General features: G+C 51.2%; 1 protein-coding gene and 2 non-coding genes across 3 annotated transcripts in view; 2 read left to right on the top strand and 1 right to left on the bottom strand.

Moving 5' to 3' along the window:
• acp5b (acid phosphatase 5b, tartrate resistant) overlaps positions 1–24,400 on the bottom strand; it is a 120,915-nt gene that overhangs the window by 69,971 nt on the left and 26,544 nt on the right. The window lies entirely within an intron of this gene.
• Positions 17,792–17,864, top strand: trnav-uac (transfer RNA valine (anticodon UAC)). The gene has a single exon. It is a non-coding gene; the product is annotated as a tRNA-Val (tRNA).
• Positions 22,517–22,589, top strand: trnav-aac (transfer RNA valine (anticodon AAC)). The gene has a single exon. It is a non-coding gene; the product is annotated as a tRNA-Val (tRNA).

The following is a 24,400-nucleotide window of genomic DNA, read 5'->3' as shown; positions in this document are numbered from 1 at the left end:
CAGAGGGTCATCGTGTGCTCGGGTCTCTGGGGAACGTCACAAGCTTTGCCGAAGCTGTGGGACTTATGAGCACCCATTTCGCTGCTCCACAGAGTGCCGTCCTTCGGCGATTTATATTCCGTCAGCGACACCAACTGCCTGGTGAGTCTGTGCGGCAGTACGTAGCTAATTTGCGAGGGCTAGCTAGCTCATGCAAGTTTGGCGCGCTTCAGGACGAGATGGTTCGCGACCAGCTAATCGAACACACCAACAACGCAAAGGTGCGTGAGACTCTCCTGCTGGAAAAAGACGATCTGCTGCTGTCCAGAGCAATTACCATCGCACTACAGGTTGAGGGAGCAGCTGAGTGTGCTGCTATGCTAAATACACAGCAAGTGGCCACCTCCAGTCAAGCTGCCAACGACTCCTCCCTCTACTCACGGCTGCCCCTCGGGACGCAACCCAACCACAGCGAGGCGGGCGCCGACTCCACTGGGGACGTCTTGCAACTGCAACGACGGCGTTCTCGGCCCCGCCCTCAACAGTCCTGTGGTAACTGTGGGTCTCGGTCTCATGTTTCAAGGGCTCAGAACTGCCCTGCCCGTGGCCAGACATGCCGTAGCTGCGGTAAGCACAATCACTTTGCCAACGTCTGTCGATCTTCCCCGGCTGGGTCAGAGGGCCACACCCTCCAGTCTTCAACCGCCGTCATTCACAAGGTGAGCTCTGGGCCAGTGTCATTCAAATCATGCACAGTCAACATTAATGATGTGTGCATCCCCCTGCTGTTGGACACCGGTGCAAGTGTGTCTCTCCTGAATGTTGATACCTACAGTCAATTTTTCGGTTCACTGCCACTGTCCGCACCCTCAGCTGTCCTCTGTGGGTATGGTGACTCCAAAATCGATCTGGTTGGCTCTCTCCCCGTGACTGTCCGCTATGGAACCAAGCTGGTGCCCAATGCAGTTTTTCATGTGGCACGCCGTGGGGCCAACCTGATGGGCCTGGACCTGTTCTCCGCTCTGGGGTTCTCCCTCTTAGACACAAGGGGGGCAGCAATCCTGACTGTCGCCACACCTTGGCAGCAGAAGTGGCCATCGCTGTTTATGGGGCTGGGCTGCCTCTCCGCCTTCACCCATCAACCTCTCCTCAACCCTGCTGTGAAATCTGTCATCCAACCACTGCGCCGCATCCCGTTGGCTCTCCGTGATGGGGTCTCTGCCGAGCTGCAACAACTGCTGGAAGCTGGCATCATTGAACCGGTGGACGCGTCACCTTGGGTCTCAAACCTCGTGGTGGCTAAGAAGAAGTCGGGGGGCCTGCGTGTCTGCGTCGATCTACGTGCAGTAAATAAGGCAGTGGTCCCTGATAAGTATCCACTGCCCACCTCAGAAGAACTCACTGCTCAGTTCTATGGCTCTGAGGTGTTCTCCAAGCTCGACCTCAGACAGGGGTACTTACAGGTGCCCCTCCACCCCAGCAGCCGAAACCTCACAGCCTTTGTGACACATGCAGGAGTGTTTCGCTACACCAGGATGCCTTTCGGTCTCAGCTCCGCCCCTAGCTGCTTCCAGAAAATCATGGTCTCCGTGCTGGCTGGCATACTGGGCGTGGCCATTTATCTGGACGACATAGTGGTACACGGGCCCACCAGTGAAATCCACGACAAGCGCCTTAACATGGTCTTCGCAGCCCTGTCCAAGCACAAGCTAACTCTCAATGCTGAGAAATGTGTCCTCTCTGTGCCAGCCATCGACTTCGTGGGGTTCCGGCTGTCAGCGAGCGGTGTAACTCCACTACAATCCAACGTGGACGCCATTCAGGCCATCCCTGAGCCCAGCTCGGCCGCCCAGGTCGCCTCCTTCCTGGGTATGACAAGTTACTACCTGAGGTTTCTTCCCCAGTACTCTGCGACCACAGCCCCCCTGCGCCAGCTGCTGCGTAAGGACGAGCCATGGGTGTGGTCAAAGGCATGCAGTGACGCTGTGCGTGATCTCAAGATTCAACTGACTTCACCACCAGTGTTGGCTCACTTCGACATCTCCAGCTCCACCTTTGTGACCTGTGACGCATCAGCCACAGCGATAGGGGCCGTGCTGTCTCAAACCCAGAACGGTGTGGAGAAGCCCATTGCCTTCGCCTCCCGTGCCCTCAACCTGACCGAGCAGCGGTACTCCGTGGGTGAGCGTGAGGCGTTAGCCTGTATCTGGGCTTGTGAAAGGTGGCACCTCTACCTCTATGGCCGCTCCTTCACCCTCAGGACAGATCACCAGGCCCTGACAGCGCTGCTGTCCACATCTGGGACAGGCCACAAACCCCTGAGGCTGCACCGCTGGTCTGACCGCCTCCGCCAGTACAACTTCAGCCTGCAGTTCACCCCAGGCAGAGACAATGTTGTCGCCGACCTGCTCTCTCGCTCTGTCTCCACCCCAGCTCCACAGACGGACACTGACTGTGTGGAAAAGGACATTGTCCAAATGCTACACACACCCCTCCAGGCCACTGTCTCTCTGCAGGAGCTGAGGGCAGCCTCCGAACAGGACCCTGTCCTCTCCCAGCTCCGCACCTACATCCAGAACGGCTGGCCTCACAAGGTCCCAGAGGAGCTGGCTACGTTCGCCCGAGTCAGACAGGAGCTCTCCTGCTGGAACGACACCTGCGTGGCACGTGGGTTTTGCACAGTGGTCCCAGCTGCTCTCCGTGCACGTGTTTTGAATACGGCGCATGAAGGCCACCTGGGCATTGTGAAACTGAAACAGCGCTGCCGAGACCTGGTGTGGTGGCCGGGGATAGACAGAGATATTGAGGCTCTGGTGAAGGACTGTTCTGCCTGCCTTGTGAGTGGCAAGACTGGCCACCAGGCTCCCCCACCCCTGCAACCTCTCGCCTGGCCCTCTCAGCCCTGGGAACACCTGCAGTTGGACATTTGTGGTGAGATCCATGGAGTTCCCCACCACCAACGCTTCATGGTGGTCGCCTACGATCTACACTCAAAATGGCCGGAACTCACCACTTCCGGCACTGTGACCTCACAGATCATCATCGACCTCCTGGACTCTCTTTTCTCTCGCTGGGGCCTCCCAAAGGCCATCACCACTGACAACGGCCCTCAGCTGGTCTCTGCTGAGTTCACTGCTTATCTCGAAAGCAAGGGCATCCGTCATATACGCACTGCGTACTACCACCCCCAGGCCAATGGAGGCGTTGAACGTTTTCACCAGTCACTGAAGAACGGCCTCAGAGCACACATGGCCCAAGGGTGCTCTTTCACGCAGGCCATCCGTCACACTCTGCTGCACTATCGGGCCACACAGCACTCGACCACAGGCGTCTCCCCAGCCTCTCTCATGCTAGGCCGGGAACTGTGCATGCCCCTTGACAGGCTCCACCCCTCCACACCTCAGGCACCTCCCTCTGGGGTCAGAGCCTCAGTCACTCGTCAGCAGACGCGGATGAAGCAACAGTTTGACCAGTCAAAATGAACCAGGGTGCCAGACATCAATGTGTCAGACTGGGTCGGGGTCCGCAGGCCCCACAGGGACAATAAAATGGCTTCATACTGGTCCTCTCCTCTCCAAGTCACCCGTCAGCTGGGCCCAGCCACTTACCTCCTCAGCGATGGCACTCGGTGGCACTCCAGTCATCTACGGAAGGTGTCAGCTCCGCCACACACAGCTGGTGACACAACCATAGCCATTCCCTCAGCATGGCGAGACGCCCCGGGGCTTCATGCAGCTCCTACACGGGCCCCAGACATTTCTGGGCCTCAGCTTCCCCTGCCATCTCCCTCACCACCTCGGCCTGCCCTGCCTCAGGCCGCCCCGTGACCTGTTCGCACACGTTTACGCCCTGGCCACCTAGAGGACTTTGTGTCAACCTTTCATGTTTGAAATCCTGCCGGGGGGGGGGGGGAATGTTATGTATGCACACATCGACAGTGCTGCATTTGATTTGGTGCTGTTCTATTGTGCTGGGATCGATTGGTGATGCCTGCGGGCTCTGGGTTGTTTGATCGGGTCTGCCTTTGATGCTGGGTCAGTCGAAATAAAGAATGCCACGGAGAGGTTGTGTCGAGCGACAGCGCTGTGTCCTGACGTGATTTAAAATACAATACTCAACATTACAAAACTTGCATTATAAAAACGTACATAATATTGTAGCAGCTGAAGGAAGAGCCGCATACGATGTGTGCGCATGGAGACGCAGACTTATGAGACTGTTGTGTTTGTCTCGAGCCAGTTGGAGGTGCCGTTGTCAAAGCAGGAAGTTGTGCAGTGTTGGCGTGGTTATCGATGCTTGACAAGCTACACAACTCACCGATAACCACGCCAACACTGCACTAACTTCCTGCTTTGACAATGGCGCCTCTAACTGGCGAAAGACGAACCACGCACACAATAGTCCCATAAGTCTCTGCGTGTCCGTGCGCACATCTTATGCGACTCTTCCTATAGCCGCTACAATATGGAACATTTCGCGTGATTTGAAGTGAAAGTTTTAGTTCTTATTCATCTGTTTTGAAATGTAGGTGTATGCGAAGTTCCAAAGGATCACCAACCAGAACCTCCCCAACACCTTCTACGCAGAGCTTGACCGACATCTTCCTCGACTTATGACATTATTCAGACAGAAGGCGTCCAAAACGGGGAAGACCTCAGAGGCTCTTGCTGGGATTTTTAAAGTCCACGACGAACAGGTGAATAGATAATCTTGCATTTGGAAAGGCTGAATTATTTAAATGAGCTTTTCAATAGACTAAGTGCATGACTAGTCCAGTTCCAGTACTTCCTGGAGGAAGCTTACACATTGGTTTCCTGTGAAACACTATAGAGCTCCGCAGTCCCGCCTACTTTGGTGACGTACAACGGGACCCGGTAGTCAGAAAAAAGGGTGTTTATGAGCTGAAAACATTATTTTCTTTGTTTAGACAGAGTTAACACAAAAATCTAATATGGGGTTTGTCACATTTTACTATAATCTATAAAATTGGATGTTAAACTAAAATTTGGTGACTGGCGGGTCCAGTGCTATGTCACCAAAGTAGGCGGGACTGCTGTGCTCTATTGGATGAAGTGATGAATCAGTTGTGCTGCACACCTGAGCTGAATCACTTCATCCAATAGTATTTGACAGGAAACCAATGTGTGGGCTTCCTCCAGGAAGTACTGGAGTTGAAGACTACAGATATGCACGTAGTCTATTTAACAATTGGTTTACTTTCAGTTTTTGTCTGATTGCATTAAAGCTGTGAATATAGGATTATTTGTGCATATATTCTGATTGGGCTTTTCCAAATCAGCCTTAGTAAACTTTTGAGTTTATGCACTTCTGTTTTTTGTTTGATCTCAATAGGAAATGCACGACATCCATACCAGGCGTACCACTGTCCTCCATGCCCTTCCCGTCTTTTTACATGAGGGCGCCTCTGGATTTCTCAGAACCTGTGCGCGCACAGTGAGTCTCCTTTAATAGTTAAGATTATCACTGTATATTACGTGAACAGTTATCAAAGTCCTACCATGTTTTAGAATGTTACTTTGTTTAGTGTATCCATAGTTTGTGTGATTTGGAGCAAGATGGTTTGTGTTAAGACTGGGTAACTTCAGGGCTCAAGCGCACAACACAGGGAGGCAGAAAAAGGTTGAATGCCCCGTAGGGTGTTTATTGCTGTTTTGGGGAAATGGGCCGTGGTAGGCAGGGCGTGTCCAGGTGGGTTGAGTGAGAGGCAGGCAAGCCGGCTCACTGCACTCCTGGTCGGGGGGGTCTGCGGCAACACAATAAGACTGTTAAGGCACAAACACACACGGACTACACTACGATACTTGCCAGGTATATCTTGGAAAGATCTGGCGATGAGTGACTGGAGGAACCGGGTTCTTGTAGGAAGATGAGGGTTGATGAGAAGGTGAATACAGGTGTGCAGTGGCCAGCTGTGTAGCTCATTTACCTCTCAGCTCAAGTCGTTGCACCTGTGGCTCGTTGACGGTGGAAAGCTCGTTGGGAGCGACCGGAGGTGCTGGGGGCGTGCGAGGTAGGGGCAGGCACAGAGGGGGAGGGGGGCGTGTGTGAAGGTGGAGTCGTAACAGTTGTTGATTGTCTCTCTCTTTCATTTAGGACGGGCCAGAGATTGGCGATGTTCCAGTGGCTCTCCTTTCGGTCATCACAGACAGCGAGCGAGACAAGTCCCGTACACTACAAGCCTGACAAATTATCAGTCGTCATTGAAAGTGAGACTGTGATGAGCCTTCCGAGGTTTGGTGACACCTTTGTAGTAATGTTTGGTTTCATTTATGCTTTGCACCTCAGTTATCCCAAAGGACTGACAAACACTTTTGAATTTATTCAGAAGATTTTACTTGGTCTACAAGATGGTAAACTGTCACCAAGGCTGCAGACTCTAAAGAATGACATGATGATGTAAAAACATACTGAGACTTTTTTTTAATTGGGCGTTATACAAACTTACATTGTAGCAGCTGAAAGAGCTTAGTCCATTCAGACTGATCATCTTGCTGATAAATGCTGCATCCAGTGTGGGGAAGATAAGTGTGACACTGATCTTCTAAGAAAATGAATGTCTTCCTTATTTATGAAGATGCAGGCTATTACATGTCTCCAGTTATTCAACTTTATTATTTTGATTTTATTTTTTTTATTACTGAACCAAATACTGCATCTGGTCAGTATGTGTCATGCTCAGATGGCTCTTACTTCCTTGAAAACGAGTCCAATGGAGCACAGCAGTCCCGCCTACTTAGCACTGGACCCGGCAGTCACCAAATTTTAGTTTAACATCCAATTTTATAGATTATAGTAAAATGTGACAGACCCCATAGATGTTGAAATTGCCAATCCGTTATTATGAATGTTATTGTTTAAAAAAAACTGTTATGCTTCATAAATGTGCTTGGTTTACAAAATAATGTGGTGTGCCATTTTTTTTATCTGAATGACTTTCCAGAACTCAGAAATTTTGACATAATCAGTTGCCACACATTTTTTGAGTTCTGGGAACTTATAGTTTGTCATAGTAACTGCAAATATTGGAGTTGCATTAACTGAAAACGTTAAAGCCAGAGTAACTGCAAATATTTGAGTAGCAGTGAATGAAAATACTAAGTCACACTAACTGCAAATATTTAAGTAGCATTGACTGAAACAGTTCAAGCCATAGTAACTGCAAATATTTGATTAACTTTAACTGAAGATGCTTAAGTCAGAATAACTACACATATTTGAGTTGACTTTATGATCACTTTAATTTAACATTGATCAAAATGTATAAGTCCCTGGTAATCTAAACTTTTAAGTTCTGGAAACCTTTGACTTTTAAGTTTATAAACTTAAAAAAAATAAGGCAACTGATTACGTCAAATTTTTTGAGTTCTGGGAACTTGTTCGGGTTTACAGTGTTCCTGTAACTACTCTCTGAGAGGCTGTACATCAAACTGTTTTCTTGGCCAACTAGGCTCCTTGAATGCGGATTGAAACACAAACGTACCTTGTTTCATGAAGACAAATTTGTGGACAAATATATTGTAGTCCAGACCAAAGTTGCGTGGATTTTGGGGTATGTCAGGATGATTCCAATGGCCCTTATTGAACGTCTTCTTAGAAGATACTGGCACGCGGGGGTAAAAATGTTTTATTATTCAATTGCATAAAAAAACCTATCAAGTCCTTATTTTGGCAAAAAGTAAATATCTGAAGTTATGAACAGCAGCAGTATTTCTTCCCCCCTGTATTTACACAAAATGCTCGAGTCCTGTCCTGTCACGAACTGCACTTGCTGGTCAGAGACAAAGGGAATTTGTGTTAATATCACTGATGACAAACATAGTGTGGCATCATGATTCCTTCTAAAACAAAATTAAAATGAGCCTTTCAAAGACAAAAAGAGAGAAAGGGAAGAGGAGAAAGATGAGAGGTGACAGTTTGTTGCTTCATCCTACGCCCTTTTCGAACATGGTCCAGTTATTACTTGTGTTGTTACAGAGAGTTTGCAAAATAAGTTTACTATTATTTCCATTTTTTCTTATATTCCTGCCTGTGTATTTTAATTTGTTATTTTAGCATGTCCGAAATAAAATCAATCTGACAGTACCTTGCACAAATTTTCAGGTGAGTTTATCAGTGGTGCAAATTAACACATTGACTGAGTCTATATACTGTCAAATAATATCACTAAGCTAGCATGCTTAATCATACACTGATATTAAAAAAGCTCTGAATACTCTGAGTATTCATATTTAAATTAAACAGCACAATTTGATAAGCCGCTTCTTCTCGGCGGTCGGGTCGCGGGGGTAGCAAGCTAAGTCGGGCACCCCAGACGTCCCTCTCCCTAGCATCGCCCTCCAGCTCCTCCTGGGGGATCCCAAGGCATTCCCAGGCCACTTTGGACATGTAGTCCTTCCAGCGAGTTCTGGGTCTACCCAGTGGTCTCCACCCAGTTGGAGCTGCCCGGAAAACCTCCAAAGGAAGGCGCCCAGGGGGCGTCCTAATCAGATGCCTGTACCACCTCAACTGGCTCCTTTCGACGCGAAGAAGCAGCGGTTCTACTCCGAGCTCTCTCCAGATGTCCGAGCTCCTCCCCCTATCTCTAAGGCTGAGCCCAGACACCCTACGGAGGAAACTAATTTCAGCCGCTTGTATGTGCGATCTCACCCTTTCGGTCATTACCCAAAGCGCGTGACCATAGGTGAAGGTTGGAACGAAGATTGACTGGAAAATTGAGAGCTTTGCCTTCGGGCTCATCTCCCTCATCACCATAAGAGTCCGGTGCAACATCCGCATTACTGCTGATGCTGCCCCAATCCGCCTGTCACTCTTCCGCTGCACCTTACCCACACTCCTGAACAAGACAGCGAGATACTTGAATTCCTTCACTTGAGGCAACAACTCATCCCCAACCCGAAGGGAGAAATCCACAATTTTCCGGTAGAGAACCATGGCCTCTGACTTGGAGGTGCTAACTTTCAACCCGGCCATTTCACACGCAGCAGCTAACCACTCCAGTGTGCGCTGGAGGTCGCGTTCTGATGAAGCCAACAAAATCACATCACCTGCGACGAGCAGAGATGCAATTGATCTTTCGCAAAGTACCGCCCCAGAACGGTGCTTGTCCAATCCTACCTTAGCAACGGTCCGTCAAGCTTTCAAACACACAACAAAATGCTGAAACGGTGTGGCTATGGGATCTGCAAATCGGATACTAGATATCTGAAAAGTCTGGAGGGGGTGTAATTTTCTTTCCCTTCCCGAAACCCAGAACGCAAGAAGCGCAATGTCGGCAATAGATTTAGCAGTATAGCAGACCCCATGGCCAGCTTAATCCATCCAAAATCAACAAAAATACCTGTCTGCTCTAAGCTAAGCTTGCTACTAGCTATTATTGATAGCTAATACAGCTAACGTATTATTACTGTTACTTTTACCCACACAATGCGCTGATTTCTTCCTTAATGTTTTTGTGTTTTTCCGGCTACTTACTGGATAGTTCTGAAATGCTTGACGGGCATAGCAACAGTAACTAAGGGGGGCGGGACTTTGCGAAAGGTCAATTCTGAGGTTCCAAAAACAGACACACTCCTCACCTTGCCTGCAGCTTTAGATCATGTCCATGAATATTACAAACAGACAAGGGACAACCTTGGCGGAGCACAACACCCTCCGAAAACGTGTTTGACTTTGTGCTGAGAATCCGGACACAGATCTCACTTTGGTTATACAAAGACCGGATGGCTTGTAGCAACTGCCCCAGTACCCCATACTCCCGCATTACCCTCCACAGAGTGCGCCGGGGTACACGGTCATAAGCTTTCTCCAAGTCCACAAAACATATGTAGACTGGCTGGTCAAACACCCATGCCTCCCCTCAGGACTTCCGCAAGGGTGAAGAGTTGGTCCGTTGTTCCAGGGCCAGGACGGAATCCGCATTTTTCCTCATACGTTCTCGTTAAAAAAAAATCTTTGAATACTCTGGGTATTCACATTTAAATTAAACAACACAATTTCTGGTTAAAATGTGACACTGGTTATCTTTAATCCAAACAGCTACTTCATGATTCAGTTGGAAATTTGTCCATTGTGGAGTTAGAAAACAACGAGACAGGAGACGTGAGAGTAGACGTAGTCGAGGTAGTTTACTAGCTCCAACTTAGCATGTCATACATTCGACAACGACACGTGAACCGGAAGCGGAAGTGCATTATCTGACCCCTCGCCTCTTCCCTTAAAGGTACACCGTCCCCTTAGGTGAATGTCTCTCGTTATATAGATGTGGGTCACCACACAGCCCCCCCCCCAGAATTCACCTACACAAAACAATGCAAAACAGCAAAAGTGCAAGTCATGAACATAAAAATAGACCCTACAACAGAACAGTCAATGACATAGTGCAAAGTCACGGGGAAAACAGGTGACGAGTCGGGGGGCGGACCCTGCGGCCATAACGGCTGCGCTTCACAGGAGGGGAAACAGATGGGGCCGAAACCCGGGCCATAGGCGGGGCCGAAGTAGGAACAGAGGCAGGTGCCGGGGCCGACCTAGGAGGGCGCCCCCGCCGCGGGGGTAGGGCCAATTGCATTGGCTCCCCAATGTCAAAGTGAGCGGGCTTGAGACGGTCTATAGCGACCCGCTCCGGCCTGCCCCCCATGTCCACCACAAAGTTCTTATCCCCCGCCTCCAGGACGCGGAAGGGCCCGTCGTATGGGGGCTGCAGCGGGGACCGATGGCTGTCGTGCCTAATGAAGACGTACCTCGCCGATGGCAGATCCTTGGGGACGTAGGACCGGGGGAGGCAGTGTTGAGACATCGGAACGGGAGCGAAGGCACCGGCAGCGCTCCGGGACGTACTGAGGTGAGAGGCGGCCGACCAGGGAGCCATAGCATCCGGAAGAAACTCCCCCGGAACCCGCAGGGGCTGGCCATACACCAGCTCAGCGGAGGAGGTCTGGAGGTCTTCCTTCGGGGCCGAACGCAGGCCGAGCATGACCCACGGGAGCCGGTCCATCCAGTCGCAGCCAGTGAGGCTTGCCCGCAGAGCGGCTTTCCTGTCCTGATGGAACCGCTCACAAAGTCCGTTGCTCTGCGGGTTGTACGCCGTAGCGCGGTGGACCTTCACCCCCAGGTGCTCAGCGACCGCCGTCCAGAGCTCCGAGGTAAACTGGGAGCCCCGGTCGCTCGTGATGTCACCAGGCGTGCCGAAACGGGCCACCCAGCAGCCGATGAACGCCCATGCTACGTCTGCTGCCATCGTGGAGGACAAGGGAATAGTCTCTGGCCACCTGGTGGCCCTGTCCACAATAGTGAGGAGGAACGTATAACCACGGGAGACGGGCAGGGGACCCACCAGGTCAACATTGACATGGTCAAACCGCCTCTCTGGAACCGCAAACGGCGCCAAAGGGGCCTTGGTATGGCGGTGCACCTTGGCGCGTTGGCACGCCACACACGAGCCGGCCCAGGCTCTAACATCCTTACGGAGCCCAGGCCAAACGAACTTGACGCTCACCAGCTTGGTCAAGGCCTTCACTCCCGGGTGGGAAAGGCCGTGGACGGTGTCGAAAACTCGGCGCCGCCAGGAAGTAGGCACCAGGTGGCGCGGTTGACCGGTGGAGATGTCACAGAGGAGGGTGGTGTTGGCCGGGTCGAACGTCACGTCCTCCAGCCGTAGCGCCGTAGGGGTCGACCGGTAGTCTTGAACGGTCGCGTCCTTGGCTTGGTCCGCTGCCATAGCGGGGTAGTCGAGTCCCAAGTGAACGGCGTTAACAACCGCCCGTGAAAGGCAGTCGGCGACAAAGTTATCCTTGCCCGACACGTGTTGTATGTCCGTGGTAAACTGGGAAACCGCCGCGAGATGGCGCTGCGGACGCCCAGACCACGGTTCTGAGGTTTTGGCCATACAGAACGTCAGCGGTTTGTGGTCCACGAAAGCGGTGAACTGTCGGCCCTCCAATAGGAACCTAAAGTGTCTGGTTGCGAGGGAGAGACCCAGCAGTTCCCTATCAAAGGTGCTGTATTTGCGCTCGCTCTCACGGAGTTGTTTACTGAAGAACGCCAACGGCTGCCAGCCCCCCCCCCCCCACCCACCCACTGCTCACACACGGCCCCCACGGCGTAGTCGGAGGCATCCGTTGTAAGGGCTATGGGGGCGGCAGGCGACGGGTGAGCTAGCAGCGCAGCGTTGACCAGCGCGGTCTTGGCGGCCACAAAAGCCTCGTCCATCCCCGAAGACCAGTCCAGCTCGTCCTTAGACTTCTTACCCCGCAGGGCCTCATACAGGGGACGCATGATGTGGGCGGCACGGGGCAGGAAACGGTTATAAAAGTTCACCATGCCCAGGAATTCCTGCAGCGACTGTACAGTGCGGGGGCGGGGGAACATGGTGACAGCCTCAACCCTGGCAGGGAGGGAAACGGCCCCCTGTGGAGTGATGTGGTGCCCGAGGAAGGTGATGGACGACTCCCCGAACTGACACTTAGCTGGGTTGATGATGAGGCCGTGTTCGCTGAGCCTGTCGAACAGCTGTCTGAGGTGCGTCACGTGTTCCTCCGCCGACGCGCTGGCCACGAGGATGTCATCTAAGTACACAAACAAAAATGGCATGTCGCGGAGCACAGAATCCATAAGGCGCTGAAACGTCTGCGCCGCCCCTTTAAGGCCGAAAGGCATACGTAAGAACTCAAAGAGCCCAAAGGGTGTGATGACAGCCGTTTTTGGGACATCCAGTGGGTGGACCGGCACTTGGTGATACCCCCGCACTAAGTCGATTTTGGAATAGATGGCAGCGCCCGCCAGGTGGGTAGAGAAATCTTGTATGTGCGGTATGGGGTACCGGTCGGGGGTCGTGGCATTGTTTAGGCGACGGTAGTCCCCGCACGGGCGCCAACCCAGCCACTGAGGATGCACAAGCCAGTGCATCCTTAGTGCCGGTCCCAAGCCCGGACAAATGGGGAGGGTTGCGTCAGGAAGGGCATCCGGCGTAAAATCTTTGCCAAATCAAATATGCGGATCATAAATAAGACTTACATACCGGATCGGTCGAGGCCCGGGTTACCAACGACCGCCACCGGTACTGTTAACCAGCAGGGTGTCGGTGGAAACTATGCTACTGTTGGGCGAAGGAGAAGGAGAGGGGGAAAGCATGTCCAGAGGCAGCTAGAGAGGAGGAAGGGTAGGCATGTGGAGGTGAGAGTTGGAACTTTGAATGTTGGCACTATGACTGGTAAAGGGAGAGAGCTGGCTGACATGATGGAAAGAAGAAAGGTAGGCATACTGTGTGTGCAAGAGACCAGGTGGGAGGGGAGTAAGGCCAGGAGTATCGGAGGTGGGTTCAAACTCTTCTACCATGGTGTGAATGGGAGGAGTAATGGGGTAGAGGTAATTCTGAAGGAAGAGTATGTCAAGAGCGTGCTGGAGGTGAAGAGAGTGTCAGACAGAGTGCTGAGTATGAAGCTGGAAATTGAAGGTTTATTGCTGAATGTTATCAGCGCATATGCCCCGCAAGTTGGGTGTGAGATGGATGAAAAAGAAGAATTCTGGAGTGAGTTGGACGACATGGTGGAGAGGGTACCCAAGGAGGAGAGAGTGGTGATTGGAGCGGACTTCAATGGACATGTTGGCGAAGGGAACGGAGGTGATGGGAAGGTATGGAGTCAAGAAGAAAAATATGGAAGGACAGATGGTGGTCGATTTTGCGAAAAGGATGGAAATGGCTGTGGTGAATACATATTTCAAGAAGAGGGAGGAACACAGGGTGACGTACAAGAGTGGAGGAAAGTGCACACAGATGGACCATATCTTATGTAGAAGGCGCCATCTAAAAGGGATTGGAGACTGCAAGGTGGTGACAGGGGAGAACGTAGCTAGGCAGCATCGGATGGTGGTCTGTAGGATGACTTTGGAGACCAAGAAGAGGAAGCGAGTGAAGACACAGCCGAAGATCAAATGGTGGAAGTTGAAGAAGGAAGACTGTTGTGTGGAGTTCAGGCAGGAGTTAAGACAGGCACTGGGTGGTAGTGAAGAGTTGCCAGATGGCTGGACAACCACTGCAGAAATAGTGAGGGAGACAGCTAGGAAGGTACTTGGTGTGTCATCAGGACAGAGGAAGGAAGACAAGGAGACTTGGTGGTGGAATGAGGAAGTACAGCAAATTATACAGAGGAAAAGGTTGGCAAAGAAGAAGTGGGATAGTCAGAGAGATGAAAAAAGTAGACAGGAGTACAAGGAGATGCAACGTAAAGCAAAGAGAGAGGTGGCAAAGGCAAAGGAAAAGGCGTATGGTGAGTTGTATGACAGATTAGACACTAAGGAAGGAGAAAAGGACTTGTACCGATTGGCTAGACAGAGGGGCCAAGCTGCAAAGGATGTGCAGCAAGTTAGGGCGATCAAATATAGAGATGGAAATGTGCTGACAAGCGAGGAGAGTGTGCTAAGAAGGTGGAAGGAATACTTTGAGGGGCTGATGAATGAAGAAAATGAGAGAGAGAGAAGGTTGGATGATGTAGGGATAGTGAATCAGGAAGTTCAGCGGATTAGCAAGGAGGAAGTGAGGGCAGCTATGAAGAGGATGAAGAATGGAAAGGCAGTTGGTCCTGATGACATACCTGTGGAGGCATGGAGATGTTTAGAAGAGATGGCAGTGGAGTTTTTAACTAGATTGTTTAACACAATCCTGGAAAGTGAGAGGATGCCTGAGGAGTGGAGAAGAAGCATACTGGTACCGATTTTCAAGAACAGGGGCGATGTGCAGAACTGTAACAACTACAGAGGTATAAAGTTGATCAGCCACAGCATGAAGATATGGGAAAGAGTAATAGAAGCTAGGTTAAGAGGAGAGGTGATGATCAGCGAGCAGCAGTATGGTTTCATGCCATGAAAGAGCACCACAGATGCGATGTTTGCTTTGAGAATGTTGATTGAGAAGTATAGAGAAGGCCAGAAAGAGTTGCATTGTGTCTTTGTAGATTTAGAGAAAGCTTATGACAGAGTGCCGAGAGAGGAGGTGTGGTATTGTATGAGGAAGTCAGGAGTTGCAGAGAAGTATGTAGGAGTGGTGCAGGATACGTATGAGGGAAGTGTGACAATGGTGAGGTGTGCGGTTGGAATGACAGATGGGTTCAAGGTGGAGGTGGGATTACATCAAGGATCGGCTCTTAGCCCTTTCTTGTTTGCAATGGTGATGGACAGGTTGACGGACAAGATCAGGCAGGAGTCTCCATGGACGATGATGTTCGCGGATGACATTGTGATCTGTAGCGAGAGTAGGGTGCAGGTTGAGGAGAGCCTGGAGAGGTGGAGGTATGCACTGGAGAGAAGAGGAATGAAAGTCAGTAGGAGCAAGACGGAATACTTATGCGTGAATGAGAGAGAGGACAGTGGAATGGTCAGGATGCAAGGAGTGGAGGTGACAAAGGCATTTGAGTTTAAATACTTGGGGTCAACTGTCCAAAGTAACGGGGAGTGCAGTAGAGAGGTGAAAAGAGAGTGCAGGCAGGTTGGAGTGGGTGGAGAAGTGTGTCAGGAGTGATTTGCGACAGAAGGGTATCAGCAAGAGTTAAAGGGAAAGTTTACAAGATGGTTGTGAGACCAGCTATGTTATGTGGTTTGGAGACAGTGGCACTGACGAAAAGACAGGAGGCGGAGCTGGAGGTGGCAGAGTTGAAGATGCTAAGATTTTCACTGGGAGTAACGAAGAAGGACAGGATTAGGAACGATTATATTAGAGGGACCGCTCAGGTTGCACGGTTTGGAGACAAAGCAAGAGAGGCAAGATTGAGATGGCTTGGACATGTGTGGAGGAGAGATGCTGAGTATATTGGGAGAAGGATGCTGAATATGGAGCTGCCAGGGAAGAGGAGAAGAGGAAGGCCAAAGAGGAGGCTTATGGATGTGGTGAGGGAAGACATGCAGGTGGCTGGTGTGACAGAGGAAGACGCAGAAGACAGGAAGAAATGGAAACGGATGATCCGCTGTGGCGACCCCTAACGGGAGCAGCCGAAAGCAGTAGTAGTAGTAGTCCCCGCACGGGCGCCAACCCCCGTCGGCCTTAGTAACCATGTGAAGAGGGGAAGCCCACGGGCTGTCAGAACGGCGGACAATGCCGAGGCGCTCCATAGTCGAAAACTCCTCCCTGGCTATTGCGAGCTTGGCCGAGTCGAGGCGTCGGGCCCGGGCGTAAACTGGGGGGCCCACTGTGGTGATATGATGTTCCACGCCGTGCTTGGCCACCGCCGAGGAGAAGGTGGGTGTGGTGAGCTCGGGGAAATTTGCGAGCAGGCGTTGGTATGGATCCCCGGTGGAGTGTGTGTTAGCGAGGCACAGCGCTCCAGCCCCCCCAAGCGTGCAGGGGTATGACGCAAAAGAGACGGCATCAATCATGCGACAGTTTTTAACATCCACCAGCAGGTTGAAAGCACAGAGGAAATCCGCCCTAGGAGCGGGGTGGATACAGCAGCCATCACAAAGTCCCAGCCGAAACGTCGGCCGCCAAAACACATGTCCACATGTCTGATACCGTACGTCCGAATGGACGTGCCGTTGGCGGCGTCCATCTGTGGGCCGTGACTGTCGGTCATCGTGTCCACAGCTTGTGCTGGTAGTATGCTGCGTTGAGCGCCAGAGTCAACCAGCAGCCGCCGGCTCGACAAGGAGTCTCTGATGAACAACAGCTTGCAGTCACGGCCGGCGCCCATAGCCGTTAACGAGCGCCGGCCTTGGCGTGTCCCTGAACCCTGTAACTGGAGGGTTTGCGACACTGTTTTGCTTTTGCCCCAAACCTGGCATGGTAATAACAGAGCCCGTCGTCAGGTTGGCGGCGGGCTGTCACCGCAGCCGCGGTGTCCATATGGTCGTACACAGGTGGTGGTGGGGCGGTCTGGTGGGGTAGCAGGGCATGCACAAACTGTTGCCGGTTGGCCAGGAAAACCCTGTCTGCTTCAGCAGCCAGAGAACGGTAGTCCTTGGAGGCGGCGAGAGGAGAGCTGGCCAGTGCTGTGCGTACAGGTGCGGGGAGCTGCCTCAGAAAAATGTGTGTTAAAAGAAAGGCCAGATCAGCCGATCCCAGCACAGACAGCATTTTTTCCATTAACTCAGACGGTTTGCCGTCGCCGAGGCCATTCAGAGACAGTAAACGGTCTGCCTTCTCCAGCTCCGACAGTTCAAATAGTTTCAGGAGGAATGTCTTTATAGCATCGTACTTGCCAGCAGCTGGCGGAGCTTCCAACAGTGTCCTTGCTCGCGCCGTTGTCGATGCGTCTAACGCCGCCACTACGTGGAAGTACTGCGTTGCATCCTGCATTATCCCTCTCAGCTGGAACTGGGCTTCCACATGTTGAAACCACGGCCGTGGATTATGCTGCCAAAAGTCGGGTAGCTTCACAGTAGCGGCGTAAATGCTCGCGTTAGCAATAGCCATGTTGTTAGCACCGGCGTCGGGAGCGGGTACCGCGGCAGCATTATTCCCGGCGTCATCGTTGTCAGACATACTCGTATTAGTAGTTCGATCACGTCGGGGTCACCAATGTGGAGTTAGAAAACAACGAGACAGGAGACGTGAGAGTAGACATAGTCGAGGTAGTTTACTAGCTCCAATTTAGCATGTCATACATTCGACAACGACACGTGAACCGGAAGCGGAAGTGCATTATCTGACCCCTCGCCTCTTCCCTTAAAGGTACACCGTCCTCTTAGGTGAATGTCTCTCGTCATATATATGTGGGTCACCACACCATCCAGCTTAAATCACTACTATCAATAAGGCAGCGAGGTTTGCTCAGAGGTCTGTACTACGGATATGTATGGACCCTCTGTTTCCGTAGTGTAGAGGTTATCACGTTCGCCTTACACGCGAAAGGTCCCCGGTTCGAAACCGCGCGGGAACAGTTTCCCGTCCTTCCTTGTACATTCGGATAGATCATTACTATCAACAGAGCAGCGACATTTGCTCAGAGGTATGTGTCTGTACAACGCATGTCTTGTACGTTTCCTTAGTGTAGTGGTTATCACGTTCGCCTCACACGCGAAAGGTCCCCCGGGCGGAAACATTCGCTGTCTGTGTGCTCGGATACGGCACTATTTCTCTCGTATTTTCAACATGAACAAATCATAGATTACTTAACACACCACTATGCACGTCAGGACATGAAATCACTCATAGCATACACACTGCACTGCTCCCGATAGAGAGGGGTATTTTATAATGACCTACATCCCCCTCTTCCTTCAACTACTCCCCGAGTGGCTGTACATCAAACTGTTTTCTTGACCGCCTTGACTCCTTCAATGAGGATTGAAACATAAATTAACTTTATTTCATTAAGACAGATTTGTCTACACATACAATATTGAAATCTAGTCCAGATAAACTTTCTGTGGATTGTGGGGTACGGCAGGACGATTCCAATAGTCCTTATTGAATGTGGTCTCAGAAGGTTTATTATTCAATTACATAACAAAAAACACCTGCCAATTTATTATTTTGGCAAAAAGTAAATATCTGAACTTCGTCTGTATTTCTTCCCACTTCTATTTACACAAAATGCTCTAGTCCTGCCTGTTATGTATGCACACATCGACAGTGCTGCATTTGATTTGGTGCTGTTCTATTGTGCTGGGATCGATTGGTGATGCCTGCGGGCTCTGGGTTGTTTGATCGGGTCTGCCTTTGATGCTGTGTCAGTCTAAATAAAGAATGCCACGGAGAGGTTGTGTCGAGCGACAGCGCTGTGTCCTGACGTGATTTCTAAATACAATATTGGCGACGAGGATGGCTGATATCTCTCTCCCACCACCTGCCCCCTTCCTGGCATTACCTGGCGAGCCTCCGGTACCATGGACTCGCTGGCTACATAGTTTTGAAAATTACATCATCGCCTCAGGGCTCGACGACGTGAGCCAGGCTAGGAAGACGGCTCTGTTGCTTCACTGCTTGGGAGCAGAGGGTCATCGTGTGCTCGGGACTCTGGGGAACGTCACAAACTTTGACGAAGCTGTGGGACTTATGAGCACCCATTTCGCTGCTCCACAGAGTGCCCTCCTTCGGCGATTTATATTCCGTCAGCGACACCAACTGCCTGGTGAGTCTGTGCGGCAGTACGTAGCTAATTTGCGAGGGCTAGCTAGCTCATGCAAGTTTGGCCCGCTTCAGGACGAGATGGTTCGCGACCAGCTAATCGAACACACCAACAACGCAAAGGTGCGTGAGACTCTCCTGCTGGAAAAAGACGGTCTGCTGCTGTCCAGAGCAATTACCATCGCACTACAGGTTGAGGGAGCAGCTGAGTGTGCTGCTATGCTAAATACACAGCAAGTGGCCACCTCCAGTCAAGCTGCCAACGACTCCTCCCTCTACTCACGGCTGCCCCTCGGGACGCAACCCAACCAGAGCGAGGCGGGCGCCGACTCCACTGGGGACGTCTTGCAACTGCAACAACAGCGTTCTCGGCCCCGCCCTCAACAGTCCTGTGGTAACTGTGGGTCTCGGTCTCATGTTTCAAGGGCTCAGAACTGCCCTGCCCGTGGCCAGACATGCCGTAGCTGCGGTAAGCACAATCACTTTGCCAACGTCTGTCGATCTTCCCCGGCTGGGTCAGAGGGCCACACCCCCCAGTCTTCAACCGCCGTCATTCACAAGGTGAGCTCTGCGCCAGTGTCATTCAAATCATGCACAGTCAACATTAATGATGTGTGCATCCCCCTGCTGTTGGACACCGGTGCAAGTGTGTCTCTCCTGAATGTTGATACCTACAGTCAATTTTTCGGTTCACTGCCACTGTCCGCACCCTCAGCTGTCCTCTGTGGGTATGGTGACTCCAAAATCGATCTGGTTGGCTCTCTCCAACTGACTGTCCGCTATGGAACCAAGCTGGTGCCTAATGCAGTTTTTCATGTGGCACGCCGTGGGGCCAACCTGATGGGCCTGGACCTGTTCTCCGCTCTGGGGTTCTCCCTCTTAGACACAAGGGGGGCAGCAATCCTGACTGTCGCCACACCTTGGCAGCAGAAGTGGCCATCGCTGTTTATGGGGCTGGGCTGCCTCTCCGCCTTCACCCATCAACCACTCCTCAACCCTGCTGTGAAATCTGTCATTCAACCACTGCGCCGCATCCCGTTGGCTCTCCGTGATGGGGTCTCCGCCGAGCTGCAACAACTGCTGGAAGCTGGCATCATTGAACCGGTGGACGCGTCACCTTGGGTCTCAAACCTCGTGGTGGCTAAGAAGAAGTCGGGGGGCCTGCGTGTCTGCGTCGATCTACGTGCAGTAAATAAGGCAGTGGTCCCTGATAAGTATCCACTGCCCACCTCAGAAGAACTCACTGCTCAGTTCTATGGCTCTGAGGTGTTCTCCAAGCTCGACTTCAGACAGGGGTATTTACAGGTGCCCCTCCACCCCAGCAGCCGAAACCTCACAGCCTTTGTGACACATGCAGGAGTGTTTCGCTACACCAGGATGCCTTTCGGTCTCAGCTCCGCCCCTAGCTGCTTCCAGAAAATCATGGTCTCCGTGCTGGCTGGCATACTGGGCGTGGCCATTTATCTGGACGATATAGTGGTACACGGGCCCACCAGTGAAATCCACGACAAGCGCCTTAACATGGTCTTCGCAGCCCTGTCCAAGCACAAGCTAACTCTCAATGCTGAGAAATGTGTCCTCTCTGTGCCAGCCATCGACTTCGTGGGGTTCCGGCTGTCAGCGAGCGGTGTAACTCCACTACAATCCAACGTGGACGCCATTCAGGCCATCCCTGAGCCCAGCTCGGCCGCCCAGGTCGCCTCCTTCCTGGGTATGACAAGTTACTACCTGAGGTTTCTTCCCCAGTACTCTGCGACCACAGCCCCCCTGCGCCAGCTGCTGCGTAAGGACGAGCCATGGGTGTGGTCAAAGGCATGCAGTGACGCTGTGCGTGATCTCAAGACTCAACTGACTTCACCACCAGTGTTGGCTCACTTCAACATCTCCAGCTCCACCTTTGTGACCTGTGACGCATCAGCCACAGCGATAGGGGCCGTGCTGTCTCAAACCCAGAACGGTGTGGAGAAGCCCATTGCCTTCGCCTCCCGTGCCCTCAACCTGACCGAGCAGCGGTACTCCGTGGGTGAGCGTGAGGCGTTAGCCTGTATCTGGGCTTGTGAAAGGTGGCACCTCTACCTCTATGGCCGCTCCTTCACCCTCAGGACAGATCACCAGGCCCTGACAGCGCTGCTGTCCACATCTGGGACAGGCCACAAACCCCTGAGGCTGCACCGCTGGTCTGACCGCCTCCGCCAGTACAACTTCAGCCTGCAGTTCACCCCAGGCAGAGACAATGTTGTCGCCGACCTGCTCTCTCGCTCTGTCTCCACCCCAGCTCCACAGACGGAAACTGACTGTGTGGAAAAGGACATTGTCCAAATGCTACACACACCCCTCCAGGCCACTGTCTCTCTGCAGGAGCTGAGGGCAGCCTCCGAACAGGACCCTGTCCTCTCCCAGCTCCGCACCTACATCCAGAACGGCTGGCCTCACAAGGTCCCAGAGGAGCTGGCTGCGTTCGCCCGAGTCAGACAGGAGCTCTCCTGCTGGAACGACACCTGCGTGGCACGTGGGTTTTGCACAGTGGTCCCAGCTGCTCTCCGTGCACGTGTTTTGAATACGGCGCATGAAGGCCACCTGGGCATTGTGAAACTGAAACAGCGCTGCCGAGACCTGGTGTGGTGGCCGGGGATAGACAGAGATATTGAGGCTGTGGTGAAGGACTGTTCTGCCTGCCTTGTGAGTGGCAAGACTGGCCACCTAGAGGACTTTGTGTCAACCTTTCATGTTTGAAATCCTGCCGGGGGGGGGGGGGAAATGTTATGTATGCACACATCGACAGTGCTGCATTTGATTTGGTGCTGTTCTATTGTGCTGGGATCGATTGGTGATGCCTGCGGGCTCTGGGTTGTTTGATCGGGTCTGCCTTTGATGCTGTGTCAGTCTAAATAAAGAATGCCACGGAGAGGTTGTGTCGAGCGACAGCGCTGTGTCCTGACGTGATTTCTAAATACAATACTGCCCTGTCACGAACTGTTCTTGCTGGTCAGACACACAGGGAATTTGTGTTAATATCAGCGATGACAAACACAGTGTGGCATCCTGATTCCTTCTAAAAAAAACTTATAAGACTTTCAAAGATGAAAACAGAGAAAGGAAAGAGGGGAGAGAAAAGAGGTGACAGTACCTTGCACAAATTCTCAGGTGAGTTTATCAGTACTGCAAATTAACATGTTGACTAACTCCATATACTGTCAAATAATTAGTGTGGCTAGATAGCATGTTTAATCATACCCTGTCATTAAAAACATCTCTCTGATTACTCTGAGTAAATACATTGAAATTAAACAACACAAATTGATGTTTTTTGTTTTGTTGCTTAAAATATGGCATGAGTTTTCTTTAATCCAAACAGCTACTTCATGATTCAGATGGAGCTATTCACCCTGCACACATCATTACTATCAGTAGGGCAGAGACTTTTGCTCTCGGGTATGTGTCTCTATTATGCATGTTTTGTAGGTTTCCGTAGTGTAGTGGTTATCACGTTCGCCTAACACCCGAAAGGTCCCCGGTTCGAAACCGAGCGGAAACATCTTGCTGTCCCTGTTTGTGTACTTGGATGCAGCAGTAGTTCTCACATTGTTTCAATGCAAACAAATCATAGATTACTTAACACGCCACTGCGCATGTTAGGACATTAAATCACTCATAACATACATACTGCACTGCTCCTGATAGAAAGCGGTATTCAAACATGACCTACATTCCCTCTTCCTGCAGCTACTCCCTGATAAACCGCAGCAAGCTCAATCGGGCACTCCAGACGTCCCTCTCCCCACGCAGTAGCGGATCTAGAGATTTTTTCCCTGGGGTGGCAAAGGGATGGCAAGACTGTGTCCCAGAGGTGGCAGCTGCCACCCCTTGCCGCCACCCCGTAGATCCGCGCCTGTGAGGGGGAGGGGGATTCTAAATCGGCGACGTCTGTTTGAGATGAGTTTGGTGCGGGTCTCATTGACCTTCACCATGCCTGTACATAAAATATACTTTAAAAACATATTATCTGATTTATAAATGGGGTGGCAGCTGCCACCTCTGGGACACAGTCTTGCCACCCCGTAGATCCGCGCCTGCTCCCCGGCAACGCCCTCCAGCACCTCCTGGGGGATCCCAAGGCGTTCCCAGGCCACATTGGACATGTACTCCTTCCAGCGAGTTCTGGGTCTACCCCAGGGTCTCCCCCCAGTTGGACCTTGTTGTGTATCAGACATCAACACATGAAGCAGAGGAACAGGGGAACATGTACTTTACTTAGCACTGTTTTTCCTCGACACGTTTTACTTCTTCTTCTCCTTCTACACATGCATAACTCACAGTACCTGGAACATATTAACCATAGTAGTGCCACCTAGCGGTCTCCAACGTAAATAGCATTAACAGAACACAATGCATTACTCTGTATGTATATGGACACAACATCTTTCCCTTTTGAACACAGAATACTTCTAGTACCTTAGATTAGAACTGACAGTATTACATTCTGAATAATGTATGTAACCCAATAACATCATTCACTTTTCACATTTTCTTTTCCCTCCTCACCTTAGTCAGCATTATTTTTTTCCCACTTTCCCACGATAAAGTCTTTGGTCCAGCTAGGTGTATTTCTAATCCTTGTAAATCTGAGCTGGTTATCAGAGTTAGATTCTGGTGGTTTATCAGTCTCTGCTTTAGTACAGTCCATTACTCTGTCAGTCAGTATCCGGGATCAACTCTGGCAGTGCAGATAAGCGTGAGGTGTTCCAGATCCTTCCATAATCCAGCAAGTATGTGTTTGGTCCTTTCTTTGTCACAACAGTCCTTGGTTTTTCGAACTTCACTTCTCCTTTCTTTACTTTCCATGGCTTCCTAATCCGTACTTTGTCACCGGACTGGAAGTCGGTTGATTTAGCGTGTCTGTGAGCCTCTGAGTATTCTTTCATCTTCACTTGTTTTTGCTTCACTCTCATGCACAGCGTGTCCATCTTTTGGAGGTACAGGCATCTCCATCACCTGTAGCTTTGTTCTCATTCGTCAACCATGGAGCAGTTGCTCTGTAATACATCAGGTAAATTCTCAGGAGTGATTTCCAGGGTTCTCTTTAGATTGATGCGGTCTGTAGGCAGTCTTTAAGGCTTTTGTTGAATCTTTCAACTTCTCCATTGGCTCTGGGATAATAAACTGAAGATCTCAGGTGTCCGATTTCCCTCTTTTTGAGAAAGTCAGAGAACTCAAAGGAGATGAATTGAGGTCCATTATCACTGACGAGTTCTTTTGGATTCCCTTCTCTGGAGAAAACAGTGGTCAGGAACTGGATGACAGTAGCTGTGTCAGCACGGGGAGCAAAGGCTACTTCAGGCCATTTAC

Source organism: Lampris incognitus, chromosome 19 (genome assembly GCF_029633865.1).
Source record: "Lampris incognitus isolate fLamInc1 chromosome 19, fLamInc1.hap2, whole genome shotgun sequence".
Lineage (NCBI taxonomy): Eukaryota > Metazoa > Chordata > Actinopteri > Lampriformes > Lampridae > Lampris > Lampris incognitus.
The sequence above is the reverse complement of the archived record's forward strand: the minus strand, read 5'-3'. Positions and strand labels throughout refer to the sequence as shown.